The sequence below is a fragment of the Pituophis catenifer genome, unplaced genomic scaffold, assembly GCF_029215685.1.
Source record: "Pituophis catenifer annectens isolate HBS135680 unplaced genomic scaffold, rPitCat1.0.hap2 SCAF_8, whole genome shotgun sequence".
Taxonomy (NCBI): domain Eukaryota; kingdom Metazoa; phylum Chordata; class Lepidosauria; order Squamata; family Colubridae; genus Pituophis; species Pituophis catenifer.
Window position 1 is genome coordinate 68,649,472 of NW_027256888.1, and position 12,503 is coordinate 68,661,974.

The 12,503-nt window shown below is 38.4% G+C and overlaps 1 protein-coding gene across 2 annotated transcripts in view; it reads right to left on the reverse strand.

The window, feature by feature from the left end:
- Nucleotides 1-12,503, reverse strand: part of CCSER1 (coiled-coil serine rich protein 1) — a 715,197-nt gene that overhangs the window by 626,746 nt on the left and 75,948 nt on the right. The window lies entirely within an intron of this gene.

Genomic DNA, 12,503 nt, shown 5'->3' on the forward strand with positions numbered 1-12,503 from the left:
GGAGGCGGGGCATCCCAAAACCGGCAGCATGGCAAGATGTAAGATCTTTTTCTTTTGTGAGCTTCTGTTTCAGTTGTGTCTCATGGGGTGGGGGGTGCTCATCTCTGTTTGTTAGATGAGGGAGCCAGCATTGTCCAAAGACGATTCCATGGATGTGTAGCTGGCATGACTGTAAGCTGAGCTGCACGGAATGCTATTACCTTCCCACCGAAGTGGTATCTATTTATCTATTCGCATTTGCATGCTTTCAAACTGCTAAGTGGGCAGGAACTGGGCAAGTAATGGGAGCTCACTCCATCACACAGCACTCGGGTCTCAAACCCGGGCTGCCAGCTTTCCAGCTGACAAGCTCAGTGTCTTTAACCACTGAGCCATCGCAGCCCCTTTTAATGGCTCCTTGTAGGGCTTGGTTTTCCTTATACTGGTATTCTTTTCATGTTCCAGTTAAATGTAATACTTAGTACTGGATCCAGTACTCCAAGCACAGACTAACCAGAACACAGTACAATGAAATGATTATCTCCCATGAGCTAAATTAACGCTTCTGTTAATGCATCCCAAATATTCCGTTTGACAGCAGGACCTCCAGGTTATAGAAGGAGAAATATTTCTGATTGCTTGCCATCTGGTTCTTTTAATTGGAATTGCCAGAATTTGAACTTAGACCTTAGACTTGCTAAATACAAAGCTCAAAACTCATTTTTGGCTTGCAGTGAAAATAAGCCTACACAATATAGTAAAAATACCTCAGATGCAAAGTAATGTTCCTGCTGCTCACAGAAGGACTGTTTAGCATTTCACATATCCATGTTGGATGATAATTATGCCTCACCAAATGAATATTAAAATTGTTAATATACCTGCATAAAAGATAATTTCGCAGCCTAATATAAACTAAAAGAAAAATAGTTAAAAGTTGGGAATGATCCAGTGTTAAAGCAGCTGAGATAACATAAGAAATCTTGATTTGTATCTATTCCATCTTTACAGTCACAATGAGGAATTTATGTCATATATTTTATGGGACAAAAATTACTGGCAGCTGGGAAAAATCTTAAGAAATCTGATTTTCAATAAAATACATTTAACCATATGTCAGTGTACATGTTCCCATACATTATTGGAACTTATTTAGGAATTTGTTACTGATTAATTCATTAAGAAGTTACTTACAAGAGCATGATTTATTTTATTCCTGAATATGCAAATTATTAGCCCATTAAAATTTAACTCTATGTCTAAATTGATACCTGACATTATTCAAGTAATTGTCATTAACAACATAGTTTAAAACAAACCAATGAAAAGATAACAGTAACAGCATTAGTTTTGCTTCGACTGAATATTTCCTGATTTTACATTTTTGGAAATGAAAATACTGATTTTGAAAACAGGCGAGTTAGAAATATTTCCTGACAATTTTCCATCCCCACTTCTATATGTTCATTATTTTGCTTACTGAACTTTCAGTAATTCTAAATTTGTCACATTAATTACTGATATCAGAGCAACAGAAAATGGAAACCAAAGTGTATAAGTGTTTGCATATAGGGGTCTCTCTGTGTGTGGTAATGACTAAAAGTGTGTTGTTTGTGCTTACTAAATGAAAATGAAAAAAAGGAAATCTATATATCTAAATTATATATTATACTTATACCTACATAAATAGACACATTCATATTCTACTCATGCTTCAAATTAAGTGGATTATCATATTAAATTTAAAAAACAAGCCTTGTAGCACGTTGAAGACTAACAATTTCATTATTGTGTGACAAAAATCACAGCATTCTTCATGAAAAATTATGTAATAATAAATCAGTCTTTAAAACACTGCAGACTTCTTTGCTATTTTCGCTACAAAAAATTAACAGACTTAAAAACTTTAATTTTTTTTAAAAAAGTAATCTTTAACCTTAAATGTACAGTCTAAAAAGTACAATTAAATAGCAGAAGGGATTGCAAAAGAATCCTAGTAATTCTATTCTATTCCATTCCAGTCAAGTCCAATCCAGTCCAGTCTACTCTGTTGTAGAGTTACTCCTCCCTCCACCAGTTGCATATTCTACATTAAATAGAGTAGAGTAGAGTAGAGTAGCGTAGCGTAGAGTAGAGTAGAGTAGAGTAGAACAGAACAGAACAGAACAGAACAGAACAGAACAGAACAGAACAGAACAGAAAAGAAAAGAACAGAACAAAAAGCAACATCTTAAATGACTATTTTGACTGGAGAAATATTTGAAGAGATGAGAAGTCATACCAATCCCACAACTGGATGAGAAATTGTCTTCCTTCCTGTCCTTGTCTACCTCACCTCATAGCAATGAAATTGTATTTTTAAGTAATCTGGTAGAGGGAGATATCTGATGGTGTGCACTGCTGCTTCTGTCTTTCTTGGAAGCTCAGAACTGTGGACAAATATTTTCAGTCCCTTCCTCAGGTCAAGCAGAGGAACAACTGGACTCCATGGTAAGTCACGGAGCTTTATTTGAAGAAAGACTGCAGTTGTAGAGTACCAATCACTGAAGGCATTGGACATGCTCTTTTTGACTGCAAACTGTACTCTACAAAAGGGGCTGCTTATTTAGATTCTTATTTAAAAACTAAAAAAATATTTGGGCCCTTGGGAGAAACTCACCCTCTTTTTGCAGGGAATGAACTTTTACATATCACTAGTAAGACTGCACTCTTTATTTCAACGAAGATAGAATACCTTGATCAGATTGCGGTTAACTGTAGGGCTGACAACTTGTCCTGTTATTTCCTAATTGTATTTTTATATCAGTTTTAAATATTTGATATGGTCAAATGACTTAATTAATAAAATTTCTATTCTATTTGCAAAGTGTTCTGTTTAAAAGGAAAACAGTTCCAATCTTTAGAGAAAGAGTGTTTTACACACAGTGTTATCCACAAACAAAAGAATTACAGATTGCTTTTCTAAATATGTTACAGTTTTAACTATATCCCTTCATTTCCCAGGGAACTGTTTTCATAATTTTCTTTATTTTCACCATGTATATGTATATATTTGAACTAGACGGTGTTGTTTCTCTATGTCATATATGTATGTGTATGTGGGTATATGCATAATGGTTATCTTTGGAAGGTTGAACGCAATGAAATTTAATTTTATGCTGATTAGCATACATTTAAAGTGACAATAAAGTTATATCCTATTCTATTAATTTATAATATTGAGATGAAATGGGAAGAATGGAATTCATACTGGAATCCAAATAACATTGCAATGAATTCGTTTCAAAACCAGAATCAACTAGCATTTCTTTGCAAAGCATAATCTATAGTTTAGAGTTAGTTTATTTTCATAAAGTAGATTTAAAGAGTTGTGTCTGAATTTGCCCTAGAAGCAGAAATCTTAGAAGGGACAATAAACATTTCTTTTCCATAATAAATAACTTGCTTCAGCCTTGAGATCTGAAGGAAGAATGACACTAGAGATCCACAACTGTGTCCCCATAACAGAGTGACCCTCTTACTATAACTTGTACTGGGTTGGCTCAATATTTTTACATATTTAATCCAGTACTCAGTAGTGAAATCCAAATTTTTTTACTACCGGTTTTGAGGGCGTGGCTTAGTGAGCGTGGTGTGGCTTGGTGGGCATGGCAGGGGAAGGAAATTGCAAAATCTCCATTCCCATCCCACTCTGGGGCCAGCCAGAGGTGGTATTTGCCGGTTCTCCAAACTACTCAAAACTTCCGCTACTGGTTCTCCAAACTACTCTAAATTTCTGCTACTGGTTCTCCAGAACCTGTCAGAACCTGCTGGATTTCACCCTGTCAATAGTATGGTCAAGCCAACAGATCAAAATTAAGTGATTGCAGGTAATAATTCCTTTTTGTAATGCAAATGATCTTATTATGTGCCAAAATTGACCAATATATTTATTTATTTATTTTATTTATTTAATTAAATTTTTATACCGCCCTTCTCCAAAATAGGACTCAGGGCGGTGCACAGCCAAGGTAAAAACAAGACATATATACAAACATGGTGAATCTAAAAAACTATTTAAAATAATTAAATGTTTTGGCCGAATTAAAACCATTTCCAATTTAAAATCAATTTAAAAATTAAAAAATTTGGTCAAGCCAGCCCAGCTTGTTGGAATAAATAGGTTTTTAGGGCCCGACGAAAAATCCGGAGGTCTGTTATTATGCGTAATTCTGGGGGGAGGGTGTTCCAGAGGGTAGGCGCCACCACAGAGAAGGCTCTCCCCCTGGGGGTCGCCAGCCGACATTGCCTGGCGGACGGCACCCTGAGGAGGCCCACTCTGTGTGAGCGTACTGGCCGGTGGGAGGCTATTGGTGGCAGAAGGCGGTCTCGTAAGTACCCCGGCCCTAAGCCATGGAGCGCTTTAAAGGTGGTCACCAACATTTGGTGGGATAAGGATCTAATTTGGAAAAAAAGAAAGCAGAGTCCCTTCCATTACCCTTCTTTGGCACCTTACCTACAGCAATTCTAATAGCATCAGGAAATAAAACTGATATTTAAAGGAACAACATAGGATACTCTTTCCAATATGCAAGTCATTTCCTTCTACTTTCTCCATTTGCATTGCTAATAAAATAATGTGGAGGAATTGCGCAGCAGCTGTCCAGATGAAGTCAGAGCCACTAACACAGACTTGTAGTTTATATGCATAGATATATGCATAGATACAGTCAGGTCCAGAAATATTGGGACATCGACACAATTCTAATATCTTTGGCTCTATACACCACCACAATGGAGTTGGAATGAAACAAACACAATGTGCGTTAACTGCAGACTGTCAGCTTTAATTTGAGGGTATGTACATCCAACTCAGGTGAACGGTATAGGACTTAAGCAGTTTGTATATGTGCCTCCCACTTGTTAAGGGACCAAAAGTAATGGGACAATTGGCTTCTCAGCTGTTCCATGGCCAGGTGTGTGATATTCCCTCATTACCCCAATTACAATATGCAGATAAAAGGCCCAGAGTTCATTTCAAGTGTGCTATTTGCATTTGGAATCTGTTGCTGTCAACTCTCAAGATGAGATCCAAAGAGCTGTCACTATCTGTGAAGCAAGCCATCATTAGGCTGAAGAAACAAAACAAACCCATCAGAGAGATATCAAGAACATTAGGCGTGGCCAAAACAACTGTTTGAAACATTCTCAAAAAGAAGGAATGCACCGGTGAGCTCAGCAACACCAAAAGACCTGGGAGACCACGGAAAACAAGTGTGGTGGATGAATTCTTTCCCTGGTGAAGAAAACACCCTTCACAAGAGTTGGCCAGATCAAGAACACTCTCCAGGAGGTAGGTGTATGTGTGTTGAAGTCAACAATCAAGAGAAGACTTCACCAGAGTGAATACAGAGGGTTCACCACAAGATGTAAACCATTAGTGAGCCTCAAAAACAGGAAGGCCAGATTAGAGTTTGCAAAACAACATCTAACAAAGCCTTCACAGTTCTGGAACAAGATCCTATGGACAGATGAGACCAAGATCAACTTGTACCAGAGTGATGGGAAGAGAAGAGTATGGAGAAGGAAAGGAATTGCTCATGATCCTAAGCATACCACCTCATCAGTGAAGCATGGTGGTGGTAGTGTCATGGTGTGGGCATGTATGGCTGCCAATGGAACTGGTTCTCTTGTATTTATTGATGATGTGACAACTGCTGTTACTGCTGACAAAAGCAGCAGGATGAATTCTGAAGTGTTTCGGGCAATATTATCTGCTCACATTCAGCCAAATGCTGCAGAACTCATTGAACGGCGCTTCACAGTGCAGATGGACAATGACCCAAAGCATACTGCAAAAGCAACTAAAGAGGTTTTGAAAGGACAGAAGTGGAATGTTATGCAATGGCCAAGTCAATCACCTGACCTGAATCCCATTCAGCATTTCACTTGCTGAAGACAAAACTGAAGGGAAAATGCCCCAAGAACAAGCAGGAACTGAAGACAGTTGCAGTAGAGGCCTGGCAGAGCATCACCAGGGATGAAACCCAGCATCTGGTGATGTCTATGCGTTCCAGACTTCAGGCTGTGATTGACTGCAAAGGATTTGCAACCAAGTATTAAGAAGGGAAAGTTTGATTTATGATTATTATTCTGTCCCATTACTTTTGGTCCCTTAACAAGTGGGAGGCACATATGCAAACTGCTGTAAGTCCTACACCGTTCACCTGAGTTGGATGTACATACCCTCAAATTAAAGCTGACAGTCTGCAGTTAACGCACATTGTGTTTGTTTCATTCCAACTCCATTGTGGTGGTGTATAGAGCCAAAGATGTTAGAATTGTGTCGATGTCCCAATATTTCTGGACCTGACTGTATATGAACTTGTATTTATATGCATAAATATATTTAACATTCAAAGTCTTTGTCATCATCCAGAAAAAAGGAACACAAGATAGTCAAGGGACACAGGAACATCATGGGGTAAATTCAAACAGCATACAGAACACACAGAAGAAAAAGGCGGGAAAAAAAGAGATACGCCCCCTTTATCTTACGGCAACATATCATAGTGTCGATTGCCTCATGCATGAGTCAGCGCTCTCCACCTAATCACCTACCACTGTGTATCCTGGCTTATTGTACACTTTTCTGTTCCAGCTAGTAAATTCAATATCCTAACAAATAATGGTAGAAGTAGCAGAATTAATCCAAACATGTCATCCAGTCACCCCATGACTTAATGAGCTGTGTTCTCAATTGGCATCCATTTTTTTTGTCCATAAAGCTTGATTCTTTGCTACTTATTAATTAGACCTTGAATAAACAGGAACTGTCACAATTCAATACAGCATTTCCTTTTCTCTCTTTGCATCAACAAAAGCCTACAGGCAGGACAACTATAGTTAACACTGTGGCAAAGTGATCAATTTGCATTCAAGATACTTATTTGGATTAAATGCTTTTCAGCTCAATACAAAGTAGCTCAGCTGGATGTAGTCAACCTTACATTAACAAATGAAAAGCAGAGGTTTCATCCAGATGCTTATATTTTCATGCAAAATAATTTGTGGGGAAAGTACAAACAAAACTGGAAAGGTATATATTTTAAATTGGAGTGATTTCTACCCTGGCTGATTGCATAACAATATATGTGACCTCTGGGCTCTTTGCTATTTTAAAAAAATCTGTAAGGCTACATGTGGGAGTTGCAACTACAGGAGGTTTGAAATTTGCATATCACCTAGACAGGTAGTACTTGCTTGGTGACCACCACTGGGACTATCAATTTACTTGTTAAACAAGTGGATGCTAAGTGAAACTGGGGCTGTGTCTATGCTTATGATCTTGAAACTTCACCTATTCTTTGTTTTACAGACCACAAAGGTCATAAATGCGAGGATGGGTCATAAAATTACTTTTTCATCACCATCATAATTTTGAACAGTCTCTAAATGAGTCTGTCACTAAACAAAGACTATACAATTCATTTTATTTGTTAGTTAACATTTGTTAGAGCCTTGGTGGTGCAGCAGACTAAAGTGCTGTTAAGTAGCACCAGCTGCCTGCAATTACTGTAAGTTCAAATCTCACCAGGCTCAAGGTTGACTCAGTCTTCCATCCTTTCGAGGTAGATAAAATGAGGACCCAGATTGTGGGGGCAATAAGCTGACTTTGTATAAAAAAGAACACCGTTTGGGGGGCCCCGAAAGCCCTACTAAGCAGGTATATACAAAAGTATGAAGGCTATTGCTTAACGCATTGTAAGCCGCCCTGAGTCTCTGGAGAAGGGCGGCATATAAATAGAACCAATAAATAAATAAATAAATAAACATAAAAAATAAACAAATCCATCTTTCAACTTTAAGAAAAACCCTGTCCTTGAAGAAAACACAAGCATAAATCTCCAAGAACATGCTGTTATGTCACAATCTGTTTCATTACTTTTTCACATCAGTAGCTATGGGTCTAAAGTTAGGGAGCTAGACCAAATAATTTTTCATAGTTATTAGGAATTTACAGATCTCTAAGATATCCAGAATAGAATTCATTTATTCATTTAAGTAACATTTTAGCTTCTCATCTTATGGCAGTGACAAGTTAAATAGTACAAATCATAATGTCTCACGTTGCAAATCCAGGTAGTTCTTGAGTTACGACTATAATCGAGTCCCAAATTTCTGTTACTAAGCAAAACATTTGTTAACTGAATTTTGCACCATTTTACCACTTTTCTTGCCACAGCTGTTAAGTGAATCACTGCAGTTGTTAAGTTAGAAAACACAGTTGTTAAGTGAATCTGACTTCCTCACTGACTTTGCTTGTCAGAAGGTCGCAAAAGGTGACCACATGATCTTTGGACACAGCAATGCAGGGGTGAAATGTAAAATTTGTTACTACTGGTTCTGTGGGCGTGGCTTGGTGGGGGGGGTAATGGGACTGGGTGGGTGAGGCCAACTTTTTTTTTTTTTAACTTTTCAAAGCATTTTTTCTAATGCTTTGAAAAGCCTCTGCCGATCAGGCAACTCAGCTGGGATCGTCAGAGTGGCTTTTTAAAAAATACCTCTCTGCCGATCAGGCAACTCAGCTGGGATCGTCAGAGACTTTTCAAAGCATTTTTTACCACCTGTTTGACCAAGAGGTTGCAGAAAAAAATGCTTTGAAAAGCCTCTGAGGATCCCAGCTGAGCCGCACGATCATCAGAGGCTTTTTTTCTTCTTCTTCTTCAGTAGTAGTACATTGATTTATTGACTATTGATGTACAATCACATGTGAAATCAAGAACCCACCAAAATCAAACCTGGTGGTGTTAAAATTTGACTTTTGTAAGACGGAGTGCTGCTATATTCCGACAAATAAACAGGAGTATGCAGAGAATACAGGACATGAAGGGAAGTGAAGAGTGTGTGATTTTTTTTCCAGAGACATCCCGACCATTTTTTAATATATACTTTTCTCATAGCATTTTCCTCTTCTCAAACTCCTTATACATTTTTTACTTTTAAAAGCATTTTTTCATCGGAAGAGGTTATAGAAAAAATGCTTTTAAAAGTAAAAAAAAAAGCCTCTGATGATCGTGCGGCTCAGCTGGGCATGGGGTGGGGTGCAGGGATTTTTGCTACTGGTTCTCCGAACCACCCGCAGCCATCGCTACCGGATCAGGCGATCCGGTCTGAACTGGGAGCATTTCACCCCTGCAGCAATGTTATAAATATGAAACAGTTGCCAAGCATCTAAATATTGATCAATTTTGGGGATGCTGCAAAGGTCATCACTGAAAATCAGTCATAAGTCACTTCTCCAAGATCCCTTCCAATTCTGTTATTCTGTTTGCCTTTGTTTGCCTATTGATATCTAACATTTTTGTTTCTCAAACAAATTAACTTATAAAAGAAACTAATGAAAATAAAACAAGAAGTAGACAAATCCATAAAACTGCAATGTAGGAATAAAAGATTAAAATTAACTTTCCATATAGCCAGATAAAGTAGCTTCCTGGGAAAAAGCATTTTTAGGGACCAGCAATAAAAGGGAATAGGAGTTGTTACTAGTGTTACTATCCAAATGTTTTATACTGATTTATATCCATTGAGTTCATTCATTCACACAGAAGAAGAGACATGTCTTCTTCTGTGAATCTGTTGAAAGGTATGAATGGCATTTATGAAGAATAGCATATGAGAGACAGAAACTCCCTACAAACACCCCAAATCAGGCTATAGAAGCACAAAGATTTATTTAAAGGTTTTTTGATTGTTTATGCAACATGTGGAGTACTAGTGTGGGAAGAAATATCCATCTGGTTCAGTTCCAAGCCGGGAGAAAGGCACTGGAGCAGTGAGGAAATCCAATTTCTTTTACTACCGGTTCTGTGAGCGTGGCTTGGTGGGCGTGGTGTGGCTTGGTGGGTGTGGCTTGGTGGGCATGGCAGGGGAAGGATACTATAAAATCCCCATTCCCTCCCCACTCCTTGGGGAAGGATATTGCAAAATATCTATTCCCACCCCGCTCTGGGGCCAGCCAGAGGTGGCATTTGCTGGTTCTCCAAACTACTCAAAATTTCCGCTGCCAGTTCTCTGAACTGCTCAAAATTTCCGCTACTGGTTCTCGAGAACCTGTCAGAACCTGCTGGATTTCACCCCTGCACTGGAGACAAAATGGAGTCTGGAGGCTGATTGTAAAGAGGGTCTATTTATTGGTGAACAGAACCACCAGGTTTTATGGTTCTAGTGCAGCTGACAAAATGGAGTTGAGAGTGAGTGGCTTTTATACCTTCTTTTGGGCTTTGTATTTGAGATTCCTGTTCCTGTGCAAGAACATGTATTCTATTGGCTGTTGTAGGGGTTATGTAGAGGTCATAACTGGCTTTATAGCCAAAAGGGGAAATGCAAATCCTAGGTGTTTGTCTGAACTCCCAGGTTTGGTTGAAGTTTGCGGGGGGGGGGTCATGCAACTGAGATGATGCAATGAAAGGGCTTGTGTTATGAAAGGTGTTGGACAATTCCTATTATGGCTTAATGACTTTGTCCTGGTTTGGATCTTGTGTGAAGGCTAATCCTACCATTCTGTCTTTGTTTCAAAATATCCTGTCTTGAATGGATGTCTGCCTGCAGTATTTGTTTGCCTATGAATAGAGCTATCTCTTTATCTCTTAAGTGCTGACATCAGCTGTGGGCTATTCAGGAAAGTGGGGGTTGCTTTCTGCCTCAAAAAACATGTTTTTCCATTTCTCCCTTTGGGGAAATATAATAATCTTCTTTCATATTCCTCAAAATATTTCATTCTTCTAGGAGAGGGAGTGGCTTCCTATACTAGTACTAGAATGGAAATTTCTAAGATAAACAAGATATGGTTCTCAAAACACAAAATGGTCCCATGTGAATCAGATAAGGAAATGGCACTCAAATTGAGAAGCAATACAAGCAGTGGTGAAATTCAATTTTTTTTTATTACCGGTTCTGTGGGCGTGGCTTGGTGGGCGTGGTGTGGCTTGGTGGGCGTGGCTTGATGGGCATGGCAGGGGAAGGATATTGCAAAATCTCCATTCCCTCCCCACTCCAGGGAAGGATACTTTAAAATCTCCATTCCCTCCTCACTCCTGGGGGAAGGATATTGCAAAATCTCCATTCCCACCCCACTCTGGGACCAGCCAGAGGCAGCATTTGCCGGTTCTCCGAACTGCTCAAAATTTCCGCTACCAGTTCTCAAAACTACTCAAAATTTCCGCTACCGGTTCTCCAGAACCTGCGCAGAACCTACTGGATTTTACCCCTGAATACAAGGTACAATATGACAAACAAGGTGGGGCTTTCTAAGACTTTCTGAAAACTATCAAAGTGGGTAGAAATGCAGAACAAGGTATGAATGATCAGTTTTCTGACTTAATTCCTCTAGAACTCAAACTACCCTAGATGCTTAGTTTGTTACGTGTAGATTGTTGCTAAGTGTGTGAATAAGCAAAGTTTCCAGTTTCTTTATAACTCTCTGTGTGATAAAGAGAGGACAAACAATCCAATATTATTTGACCTGAAGTCCAACTCAAGAAAGACCACAATAGATTAGCAGAAAGATTCAAAAGAGTGTTCTGTGTTTCCATTTCAAAGCTCTAACCCAGCTTCTAGGATTGTTGAGAAGAGAAAAGATGAGGCAAGGGCACCGAGTATACCTGGGTTGGAAAATGATGGTAGAATAATGTAAGAAAAATAATAGCTAAAGATGTGATCTTAGTGCTGTATCTGATTTAACTTTCATTCCAAGAGTTTCTGTGTTTGGTTTCAATTCAAATAATATGTAATTATAAGCAAGGCCATTTCATTCCCCCATCCTGCCACACCAAGATAATAAATCCATTGAACCAACTGCTTTCACAAGTTATGACCCAAACATCTTAGGGTGATTATTAATACATTATTGTTATGATAGCTAAAGAATCCACTAAGTTTAAGACTGCAGGGCAATCGAATTTTGAAATAACAAGCAATAAAGTTGTACAAATGGCTTTCCTGTTATAAGATACTATAAGGCTACTGTATAATAGTTCAAACCCGGGAAGAAACAGAAGTTAAATACAATAACAAATGTTCAACTGATCCCCTTTCCTATTGATTTTTTTTTTCTTGGCAACAAGCTTCCCAGAGTTTTCTATATTTCATTTCTAAGAGTATTATCCTCTATAACTGTCAGTCTTATGAGGTAGACCAGACAGGAAACGGGGCCAGATGAATTAATTCAACTTTATTGTAAGGTTGCATTAAAAGAATCTTGCAAGTAAAGAGAGTTTCCTGCTCACATTCCTGCTGCAGGCTAAGCTATTTTTTAATTGTTCTTTTGATTGTGTCTTGTTGCCCTGTTTCCGAAGGTCATTTCCAAATACCGTTACAAAAGCACAATAACCTTTGAATAATATTAAAAGCTGCCACTCATCTTTTAACCCAACATCTATACAGGGCATGGTCGCCATTTCTAACAGAATTCCATTCCCAGATCTACTTTTCCATAAAAAGTAGTTTGTATGTTTAGAATATATTTTAAAACTTGTTTTGCA